A 12,087-nucleotide genomic window follows, 5' to 3' on the forward strand; every position below is an offset into this window, starting at 1 on the left:
ACAGGCAAAGGACCCAAACTGTAATTTTCAAAGACATCCAGGTAGCTAAAAGACAAATGAAAGATGCTCAACATCACTCATTATCAGGGGGATACGAATCAAAACCACAATGACATATAACTTACACCTGTCAGAATGGTTTTTATCAAGCCAAGAAATAAGTGGTGGTGATGATGCGTGGGAAAAAACACTTTGCAATGTTGGTAGGATTATAAATTAGCATAGCTACTATGGAGAACAGTATGGAAATCCCCCCCTCCCCCCGCCGAATTAAAAATAGGAATATCAAGGGGCACCTGATTGACTCAGTTGGTTAAGGATCTGCCTTTGGCTCAAGTCATGATTACAGGGTCCTGGCTCCCAGCTCAAGAAGGAGTGTGCTTCTCTGTCTTCCTTTCTCTCTGTCCCCCAGCTCATGCTTTTTCCCATTCTCTCTCCCTCTCTCTATCTCTCCCTCTATCGAATAAATAAATAAGATCTTTAAAATTAAAACAAATAAAACAAAACATAAAAATAGGCCTACCTCCTGATGCACCAGTCCCACTATTGGGTATTTATCTGAAGAAAATGAAATTGCTATGACTACACTCCTCTGGAGTTTTTAACTCTTAGACTTGGCCACAATGGGCATCTAGAAACTAGTCAGTTATATTTAGGTTTTCCTATACTGATATTGGTTCCAAAAGAAGACACTACCCAAGGATTTTCCTTCGGTAAGCTGTCAATCTCTGTATTTCCCTCTCTTTAATTTTAGGGGAGATATTTATGTTTCTCTCTGATGGATTAGAGTTTGATGGGCCTAAGAATAGTTGTTGAACTTCTGTTTTTCAGCTTTCCACTTGAGATATCTATCTATCCATCTATATATCTATATGTGTATGTAAATATATCCTCTAAGATGACAGTGCCTTATCCCTTTCCTCCACACTTCCTCCTTACCGCCCACTTAGAATTGCCCTTAACATCTGTATTCCTAACTCAAAACATAAGAAGCTCGCATAACTCAATAGCAAAAAACCAAAATAGTCTGATTAATAAACAGGCAAAGGACCTGAACTGCTATTTTCAAAGACATCCAAGTAGGTGGATGTCTTTACATTCCTCTTCAAGGAAATCTTAGGTTGTGCAATCAATTACCTCAAAATTGTTTTAGCCTCTATCTATTAACCAGTTCCACAGCTACTGTCACATTTTTGATACTGGTTACAGCACTGCCAAAATACGTATTAGTTTCCTAGGGTTTAGTAATTGTTGTTAAGTGTTGATGATCAAATGCTTTTATTTCCTGTCCCTCTTGAAACAACACTAAGCAAAAATAAAGAACTATTTAAGTATTACAATACACAGGACATAGAAACAAGAGGAGATAGTAACACTAGGATGTCAACAAAATTTTGCAAGATAAAGTGGACACTGATAAGTGGTAACTGACATAGAAAAGCAGAAGAAGTTCTTGCAGAAAAGGCAACTAACCAAATGGGAGCCAATTTATCTGACAGAACCTTTGGGGTATATTGGAACTAGAGCCACTAACAGTGGAAGACTGAACCAGAGCATGATGCTGAAAACTGGGGAATTGTTTGAAAGCAAGAATGCAAAATTAGTAGACCACCAAGACCGAAACCCCCATAGCCTGGTAAAACCAATAATATGTAAAAGAATGAAAACATTCATGATATACTTAGCTCTGTAGAGAGCTATATTTATATCACCATAACTTATACACTGAAAATATATGTAAAGCATACACACACACACACACACACACACACACACACACACACACAGAGAATGGGAGAGAGAGAAGATGGGAGAGCAGTGTATTGTTTCAGGCAGTTAAGTACATAGCAATTCCTTAGTGTTTATTCAGAGACGTCTGAGAGCCCAAAAATTAGAACAGACTTAGAGAATTCATGACTCCATAAAGTGCAATAACATTTGCATTAAGGAGATCCCAGAGAGAGAGAAAGAGAGGAAGGAAGAAAAAGAAAGAAGGAAGGAAGGAAGGAAGGAAGGAAGGAAGGAAGGAAGGAAGGAAGGAAGGAAGGGGAAGAAAGAAGAAAGAGAAAGAAAGAGAGGGAGGGAGGAAGGAAGGTAGGAAGGAGGGAAGAAGGAGGGAGGGAGAGAAGGAAGGAAGGAGGAGGGAGGGAGGGAGGGAGGGAGGGAAGGAAGGAAGGAAGGAAGGAAGGAAGGAAGGAAGGAAGGAAGGAAGGAAAGAAGGGAGGGACGGAGGGAGGGAGGGAAGGCGGAAGGAAGGGAGGGAGGGAGGGAGGGAGGGAGGGAGGAAGGAAGGAAGGAAGGAAGGAAGGAAGGAAGGAAGGAAGGAAGGCAGGCAGGCAGAAAAGGTATTTGAAGAATAATAGCTGAAAACTTGCTCAATCCATGGAGGGAAACATACATCCAGATCCAGGAAGCACAGAGGTCTCCCAACAAATTCAAAGCAAGGAGGTCCACACCAAGACACATAGTAATTAAAATGGCAAACCATAGTGATAAAGAATTTTAAAGGTTGCAAGAGAAAAGAAGACAATTACATACAAAGGAAACCCCATAAAGTTGTCACCTGAATTTTTAGCAAGCCAGAAGAAAGTGGCATGATATATACAGTGTGCTGAATAGGAAAATCTGCACCCAAGAGTACTTTATCCAATAATGCTATCATTCAGAATAGAAAGAGAGATAAAGAGTTTCTAAGAAAAACAAAAACTAAAGTAGTTCATTACCACTAAACCAGCCCTGCAAGAAATATTTATGGGGACTCTGTGAATGCAAAAGAGAGACCCTAAGTGAGACTTGAAAAGTAGGAAAAACAAAGTAACAAAAATAACTATTTCTGTAATAAATTAGTCAAATGACTCAGAAATTAAAAGAATGTAGAATATGACAACATATTCCTAAAACATGAAGTAAAGGAAGTAAAGAATGAGTCAAAACCTAAGTAAACATCAACTTAACTTAATATAGAAAATGTTGTATACAAACTTAATGGTAATCCAAAACAAAACCTGCTAATATGAAAAGAATAAAGGGAAAGGAATCCCAGTATTTCACTAAAGAAAAACAGCAAACCATGAAAGAGAACAAGAGAAAAAAGGATCAGAGAAAAGCTATGAAAAAAACGATAAAACAGGCAACAAAATGATAATAAATACATATCTATCAATAATTATTTGAATGTAGATGGACTAAAAACCTAATCAAAAGATAGGTTGATAGTGTGGGTTAGGGAGGAGTTAAGACAGCGGAGGAGTAGGGGTCCCCTTTATCAGCTGGTCCCCTGAGTTGAGCTGGATAGGTACCAGACCATTATGAACACCCACAGAATCAGCCTGAGACACAGGAAGATACAACTGGATCTCTACAAATGAACATCTCCAGCGCTGAGTATTGAGGTACGAAGCGGGGAGCCATGAAGTCGCGCACAGATATCGGAATAAACGGAAGGGGGAGGGAGCTGCCATGTTCGGGTGCTGGGAGCAGTAGCCACCTGCACTGGGGAGTTGGTGGACTCAAGGACTAGCGCCCGTGAGACAGCAGACTGAGACCATGAGCCGGGGAACACACGCGACCAATCTGAAAACCGGAGCTCCAAAATGCACGTGAACCACACTGAAACAGAGCTCATGAGCGCGTGGGGGCGACTGGCGGCCAGCGGCTGGCTGCTGGTGGTGTTAGAAACACACAGGACAGAGATGCATGGGCCCTGGAAGTGAGGGCTGGGACACTGGCTGTGGGGCGCACATCCCGGAATGCTGCAGGGTTGAGCAGCACCAACAGAAACAGAGTTAAAGTGGCCAAAACATCAGTGGAGAACCATCAGCGATCCCTCTGTTCTGAGACAGAGGCTGAGATTCAGCTACTGCTGCCCTGACGCTCAGAAGAGGTGCAGGAAACCACCAGGGAAAGCTGCCAGAGAACAAAAGCCTGGAAATACTGGCTAATATTGTGCCCATTCCAAACCCCCCTTGCAGGGTACAGGGAGACTCTACCCAAACAGGGGTGCCTGAGATTGGTGCGGCAGGCCCCTCCCCCAGAAGGCAGGCTGAAAAATCAAGAAACCCACATACCTAAGGTCACTATAAAACAAGTGTGCACTGCCTGAGTCCTGGTCAATAATTTGGGCTCTGGACAACCCTGCAACCTCTCCTCATCAGAATGACGAGAAGGAGAAATCCCTCCCAGCAAAGAAAAGACAATGAGTCTGTGGCTTCTGCCACAGAACTAATGGATATGGATATAACCAAATTATCAGAAATAGAGTAACAATGGTCAAGATGATGTGTAGACTTGAAAAAAGTATTAACAACAACGTTAATGAGAATATAGAATCTCTAAGGGCAGAAATGAGAGCGAATCTGGCAGAAATTAAAAATTCTATGAGCCAAATGCAGGGAAAACTAGAGGCTCTGAAAGCCAGGGTGAATGAGGCAGAAGAATGTATCAGCAAATTGGAGGATGGGTTAGTCAAAGAGAAACTAAAATAGAAACTTGGCTCAAAAAAATCCAATCTCAAGAATGTAGGTTTTGGGAGAATACTGACTCAATTAAACGTTCCAATGTCAGAATCATTGGCATCCCCGAGGGGGTGGAGAAAAACAGAGGTCTAGAAGAGATATTTGAACACGTAGTAGCTCAAAACTTCCCTAATCTAGGAAAGGAAACAACTTTTCGTGTCCAAGAGACAGAGAGGACCCCTCCCAAGCTCAACCATGACAAACCGACGCCACGTCATGTCATAGTGAAATTTGCAAATATTAGATCCAAATATACAGTATTGAAAGTGGCCAGGGCAAAGAAATTTCTCGCGTACCAAGGCAAAGGTATCAGAATTACGTCAGACCTGTCTACACAGACCTGGAATGAGAGAAAGGGTTGGGGGGGGCATTTTTAAAGCTTTTTCAGAGAAAAACATGCAGCCAAGGATCCTTTATTCAGCAAGGCTGTCATTCAGAATTGATGGAGAGATAAAGACCCTCCAGAATCGCCAGTCATTGACCAATTTCATAACCACGAAATCAGCCCTACAGGAGATATTAAGGGGGATCCTATAAAAGTAAAAAGGCCCCAGGACTGATACAGAACAGAAAGTCACAGTCTATAGAAACAAAGACTTTACTGGCAACATGGCATCATTAAAATCATATCTCTCAATAATCGGGCTCAATGTAAATGGCCTAAATGATCCCACAAATGCCACAGGGTTGCAGACTGGATAAAAAAACATGACCCATCCATTTGCTGTCTACAAGAGACTCACATTGAACCTAAAGATACATTCAGACTGAAAGTAAAGGGATGGAATTCCATCTTTCACGCCAATGGACCTCAAAAGAAAGCTGGGGTAGCAATTCTCATATCAGACAGATTGGATTTTAAACTAAAGACCATAGTTAGAGACACAGAAGGGCACTATATTATTGTTAAAGGATGTATCCAACAAGTGGATATGACAATCATAAATATCTATGCCCCCAACAGGGGAGCAGCAAGATACACAAGCCAACTGTTAACCAGAATAAAGAGACATATAGATAAAAATACGTTAATAGTAGTGGACCTCAACACTCCACTATCAGCAATCCTAAGCAGGAATTTCCACCTAACCAGGAAATCAACAAAGAAACAAGAGCTTTGAATGCTATACTCAACGAGTTGGACCTCATAGATATATATAGAACACTACACCCCAGAGCCAAAGAATACTCATTCTATTCTAATGCCCATGGAACATTCTCAAGAATAGACCTTGTTCTGGGTCACAAAACAGGTCTCAACTGATACCAAAAGACTGAAATTATTCCCTGCATATTCTGAGACCTCAACACTCTGAAATTGAAACTCAACCACAAGGAAAAATATGGAAGAAACTCCAACACTTGGAGACTAAGAACCATCCTGCTCAAGAATGATTAAAAAAACCAGGAAATGAAAAATCAATTAAAACAATTTATGGAGACCAACGAGAATGAAAACACAATGGTCCAAAACATATGGGACACTGCAAAGGCAGTCATAAGGAGAAAATACATAGCCATCCAAGCCTCACTCAAAAGAATAGAAAAATCTAAAAACCAGTTTTTAGATTCTCACCTCAAGAGGCTGGAACACCAACAGAGGAACAAGACTAATCCACACACAAGAAAGCAGTTGATCAAGATTAGAGAGATCAATGAATTAGAAACCAGGAGCACAGTAGAGCAGGTCAACAGAACTAGAAGCTGGTTCCTTGAAAGAATAAATAACATTGACAAACAACTGGCAAGACTTATCCAAAAGAATAGAGAAAGGACCCAAATTAATAAAATTATGAAAGAAAAGAGAGAGGTCACAACCAACACCAATGAAATTGGAAGGATTATTAGAAAATTTTATCAACAGCTTTATGCCAATAAATTAAGCAATCTGGAGGAGATGGAGGCCTTCCTGGAAACTATAAACTACCAAGACTGGAACAAGAAGAAATTGATTTTCTAAACAGACCAACTAATTATGAAGAGATTGAAACAGTGATTAAAAACCTTCCAAAAAACAAAACGCCAGGGCCTGATGGATTTCCAGGGGAATTCTACCAAACATTCAAAGAAGAAATAATACCTATTCTCCTAAAGCTATTTCAAAAAATAGAAACAGAAGGAAAGCTACCAAACTCATTCTATGAGGCCAATATTACCTTGATCCCCAAACCAGGCAAAGACCCCATCAAAAAGGAGAATTACAGACCAAATTCCCTAATGAATATGGACCACATTCCTCAACAAGATCCTGGCTAATAAAATCCGACAGTAAGAAAACAGCCAAAAATCATGTGATCCTCTCAATAGATACAGAAAAAGCATTTGACAAAATACAGCATCCTTTCCTTATTAAAACCCCTCAGAGTGTAGGGATAGAGGGTACATTCCTCAGTCTCATGAAAATCATCTATAAAAAGCCTATAGCAAATATTATTCTCAATGGGGAAAAGCTAGAGGCCTTTCCCTTAAGATCAGGAACACGACAAGGATGCCACTCTCGCCACTATTATTCAACATAGTACTAGAAGTCCTTGAACAGCAATCAGACAACAAAAAGGGATAAAAGGTATACAAATTGGCAAAGAAGAATTCAAAATGTCTCTCTTTGCAGATGCCATGATACTCCATATAGAAAACCAAAACAATCCACTCCCAAACTATTAGAAGTTATAGAGCAATTCAGTAACGTGGCAGGATACAAACTCAATGCTCAGAATTCAGTTGCATTTCTTTTTTTTTTAAAGATTTTATTTATTTACTTGACAGAGATAGAGACAGCCAGCGAGAGAGGGTACACAAGCAGGGGGAGTGGTAGAGGAAGAAGCAGGCTCCCAGTGGAGGAGCCTGGTGGGGCTCGATCCCATAACGCCGGGATCACGCCTCGAGCCAAAGGTAGACACCCAATGACTGTGCTACCCAGGTGCCCCTCAGTTGCATTACTATACATGAATAACAAGACCGTAGAAAGAGAAATTAGGGAATCCATCCCATTTACAATAGCACCAAAAACCATACATTACCTTGGAATTAACTTAACCAGAGACGTAAAGGGCCTATATTCTAGAAATTATAAATCACTCTTGAAAGACATTGAGGAAGACATAAAAAGATGGAAATATATTCCATGCTCATGGATTGGAAGAATTAACATAGTTAAAATGTCCATGCTACCCAGAGCAATCTACACTTTCAATGCTATCCCGATCAAAATACCGATGACATTTTTCAAAGAACTGGAACAAATAGTCCTAAATTTGTGTGGAACCAGAAAAGGTCCCGAATCGCCAAGGAAGTGCTGAATAGGAAAAACAAAGCTGAGGGCATCACAATGCTGGATTTCGAGCTGTACTACAAAGCTGTGATCACAAAGACAGCATGGTACTGGCACAAAAACAGACAAATAGAACAATGGAACAGAATAGAGAACCCAGAAATGAACCCTCGGCTCTTTGGGCAACTAATCTTTGATAAAGCAGGAAAAAACATCCGGTGGATAAAAGACGCTGGGAAAATTGGACAGCTACATGCAAAAGAATGAAACTGGGCCAGTCTCTCACACCATTCACAAAAATAAACTCCAAATGGATAAAAGACCTCGATGTTAAGACAGGAATCCATCAAAATTCTAGAGGAGAACATAGGCAGCAACCTTTAGGACTCGGCCACAGCAACTTTTTCATGACACATCTCCAAAGGCAAGAGAAACAAAAGATAAAATGAATTTGTGGGACTTCATCAGATAAAAGCTTCTGCACAGCCAAGGAAACAGTCCAAAAAACTAAGAGGCAGCCCACGCAATGGGAGAATATATTTGCAAATGACACTGCAGATAAAAGACTGGTATCCAAGATCTACAAAGAACTTCTCAAACTCAATATATGAGAAACAAATAAACAAATCATAAAATGGGCAGAAGATATCAACAGACAGTTTTCCAATGAAGACATACACATGGCTCACAGACACATGAATAAATGTTCAAAATCATTAGCCATCAGGGAATATCAATTGAAACCACACTGAGATACCACCTTACGCCAGTTAGAAAGGCAAAAATAGACAAGGCAAGAAACAACAATTGCAGGAGAGGATGTGGAGAAAGGGGATCCCTCCTACATTGTTGGTGGGAATGCAAGTTGGTACAGCCACTCTGGAAAACAGTGTGGAGGTCCCTTAAGAAGTTAAAATTTGAGCTACCCTATCATCCAGCCATTGCACTACTGGGTATTTACCCCAAAGATACAGACGTAGTGAAGAGAAGGGCCATATGCACCCCAATGTTCATAGCGGCATTGTCCACAATAGCTAAATCGTGGAAGGAGCCGAGATGCCCTTCAACAGATGACTGGGTTAAGAAGATGTGGTCCATATATACAATGGAATGTTACTCAGCTATCAGAAAGAACGAGTTCTCAACATTTGCTGCAACATGGATGGCACTGGAGGAGATAATGCTAAGTGAAATAAGTCTAGCAGAAAAAGACAATTATCATACGGTTTCCTTCATCTATGGAACATAAGAACTAGGAAGATCGGTAGGAGAAGAAAGGGATAAAGAAAGGGGGGGTAATCAGAAGGGGGAATGAAGCATGAGAGCCTATGGACTCTGAGAAACAAACTGAGGGCTTCAGAGGGGAGGGGATGGGGGAGTGGGATAGGCTGGTGACAGGTAGTAAGGAGGGCACGTATTGCATGGTGCACTGGGTGTTATACGCAACTAATGAATCACTGAGCTTTACATCAAAAATAGTAATAAATTAAAAAAAATAGATTGACAGTGTGCATCAATATCAAGACCCATCTATATGCTGCCTACAAGAGACTCACTTCAAACCTAAAGATACCTGCAGACTGAAAGTCAGAGAGTGGAGAAAGACTTTTCCTGCAAATGGATGTCAAAAGAAAGCCAAAGTAGCAATATTTGCTTTAGTCAGAACAGACTTTAAAACAAGACTGTAATAAGAGACAAAGAAGGACAAGAATAATCATGAAGGGGATAATACAACAAGAAGGATATAACAATTATAAATATTTATGCACCAAAAATGGGTGCACCCGAATACATAAAACCGTTAATAATAAACAGAAAGGAACTAATTAATAACAATACAATAATAGTAGGGGGCCTTAACACCCCAATTCTATCAATAGACAGATTTTCCAAACAGAAAATAAAGAAATAAAGAAATAATGGCCTTTACTGACACAGTGTACCAGATGGACTTAACAGATATATTCAGAATATTCCATCCTTGGGCATCAGAATACACGTTCTTCTCGAGTGCACATGGAACATTCTTCAGAATGGGTAACATATTAGTTCACAGATCAGGCCTTAAAAAATTCAAAAAGACAGAAATCATACATGAATCTTTTCTGAGCACAATACTATGAAACTCAAAGTCAACCACAAGAAAATGATCTGAAAAGATCACAAATATGTGGACATTAAATAATATGCTATTAAACAATGAATGGGCAAACCAAGAAATCAAAGAAGAAGTAAAAAGGTACATGGAAATAAATGAAAATGAAAACACAGTGGACCAAAATCTATGGGATGTACCAAAAGCTATCCTAAGAGACAAGTACATTACAATACAGGCCTACCTCAAGTAAACCACCTAACCTTACACCTAAATGAGCTAGAAAAAGAATAGCAAACAAAACCTAAAACAACCAGAAGGAAAGAAAAAACTCCAAAGCAGAAGTAAATGATAGAGAAATAAAACACATTCAGATTAGTAAGGAAGAAGTAAAACTCTCACTCTGCAGATAACATGATGCTATATATAGAAAACCCAAAAGACCACCAAAACGTTGCTAGAACTGATAAATGAATTCGGTAAAGTCACAGGATAAAAAAATCAATGTGCAGAAATTTGTTGCATTTCTATACACTAAAAATGAAGGAGCAGAAAGAAAAGTTAAGAAAACAATTCCATTTACAATTGCACCAAAACCCATAAGGTACCTAGGAATAAACATAACCAAAGAGATGAAAGACCTATACTCTGAAATATAAACCCTGCAGAAAGAAACTGCAGAGACTACAAAGATATGGAAAGTCCACAATTATGGATTGGAAGAACAGATATTTTTTTAAAATATCTATACTACCCAAAGCAATCTAAATATTTAATGCAATCCCTATGCAAATACCACCAGCATTTTTCACAGAGCTAGAACAAATGATCCTAATATTTGTATGGAATCACAAAAGACCCCGAATAGCCAAAGGAATGTTGAAAAAGAAAAATATAGCTGGAGACATCACAATTCCATACTTCAAACTATATTACAAAGCTGTAGTAATCAAAACAGTATGGTACCGGCACAAAATACACAAATAGATCAATGGGACTAAATAAAAACCCCAGAAATAAACCCACAATTATATGGCAACTAATCTTCAACAAAGCAGGAAAGAATATCCCATGGAAAAAAGACGGTATCTTCAACAGATGGTGCTAGGAAATTGGACAGCCACAGGCAGAAGAATGACACTGCACCACTTTTTTACACCACGCACAAAAATAAATTCAAAATGGATGAAAGACCTCAAGGTGAGAGGAGACTCATAAATGTAGATATTAGAGAACACAGGCAGTAACCTCTTTGACATCAACCATAGCAACTTCTTTTTATATATGTCTCCTGACACAAGGAAAATGAAAGCAAGAACAAGCTATCAGGACTACATCAAAATAAAAAGCTTTCGCACAGTTAAGGAAACAATCAACAAAACTGAAAAGGAACCTACAGAATGGGAGATTTGCAAATGACGTATCTGATAAAGGGTTAGTATCCACAATATATATGAAGAACTGATATAACTTAACTCCCCAAACCCAAATAATGCAATTAAAAAATGGGCAGAAAACATGAACAGACATTTGTCCAAAAAAGACATCTAGATGGCAACAGCCACATGAAAAGATACTCATCATTACTTATAACAGAGAAATGCAAATCAAAACTATCATGCAATATCACATCATATTTGTCAGAATGGCTAAGCACAAGAAGCACAAGAAGCAACATATATTGGCTAGGATGTAGAGAAAATGGAACCCTCTTACACTGTTGGTGGGAATGCAAATTGGTGCAGCTATTCTGGAAAGAGTATGGAGGTTCCTCAAGATGTTAACAATAGAACTACCTATGATCCATGAATCCCATTACTATGTATTTAGCTAAGGAATATAAAAACACTAATTGAAAGGAATACATGTACCTTGATGTTTATAGCAGCATTATTTATAATAATCAAGTTATGGAAATAGCCCAAATATCTATGAACAGATGAAGGGATGATGATGTGATCTGTATTTGCAACAAGAGGGATGGAACTAGACAGTGGAATGCAAAGTGAATAAGAGAAAGACAAATACGATATAATTTCATTCGTATGGGAAATTTAAGGAACAAAACAAACAAAGGGAAAAAAAAGACAAACAAAGCAAGAACCACACTGTTAATTATAGAGAAAAAAACTGATGGGTTTACAGAGAGGAGTTTAGTGGGAGGATGGATGAAAGCGGTGATGGGGATTAAAGAATTTAAGATGAGC

This window comes from Ursus arctos, chromosome Y, assembly GCF_023065955.2.
Source record: "Ursus arctos isolate Adak ecotype North America chromosome Y, UrsArc2.0, whole genome shotgun sequence".
NCBI lineage: Eukaryota > Metazoa > Chordata > Mammalia > Carnivora > Ursidae > Ursus > Ursus arctos.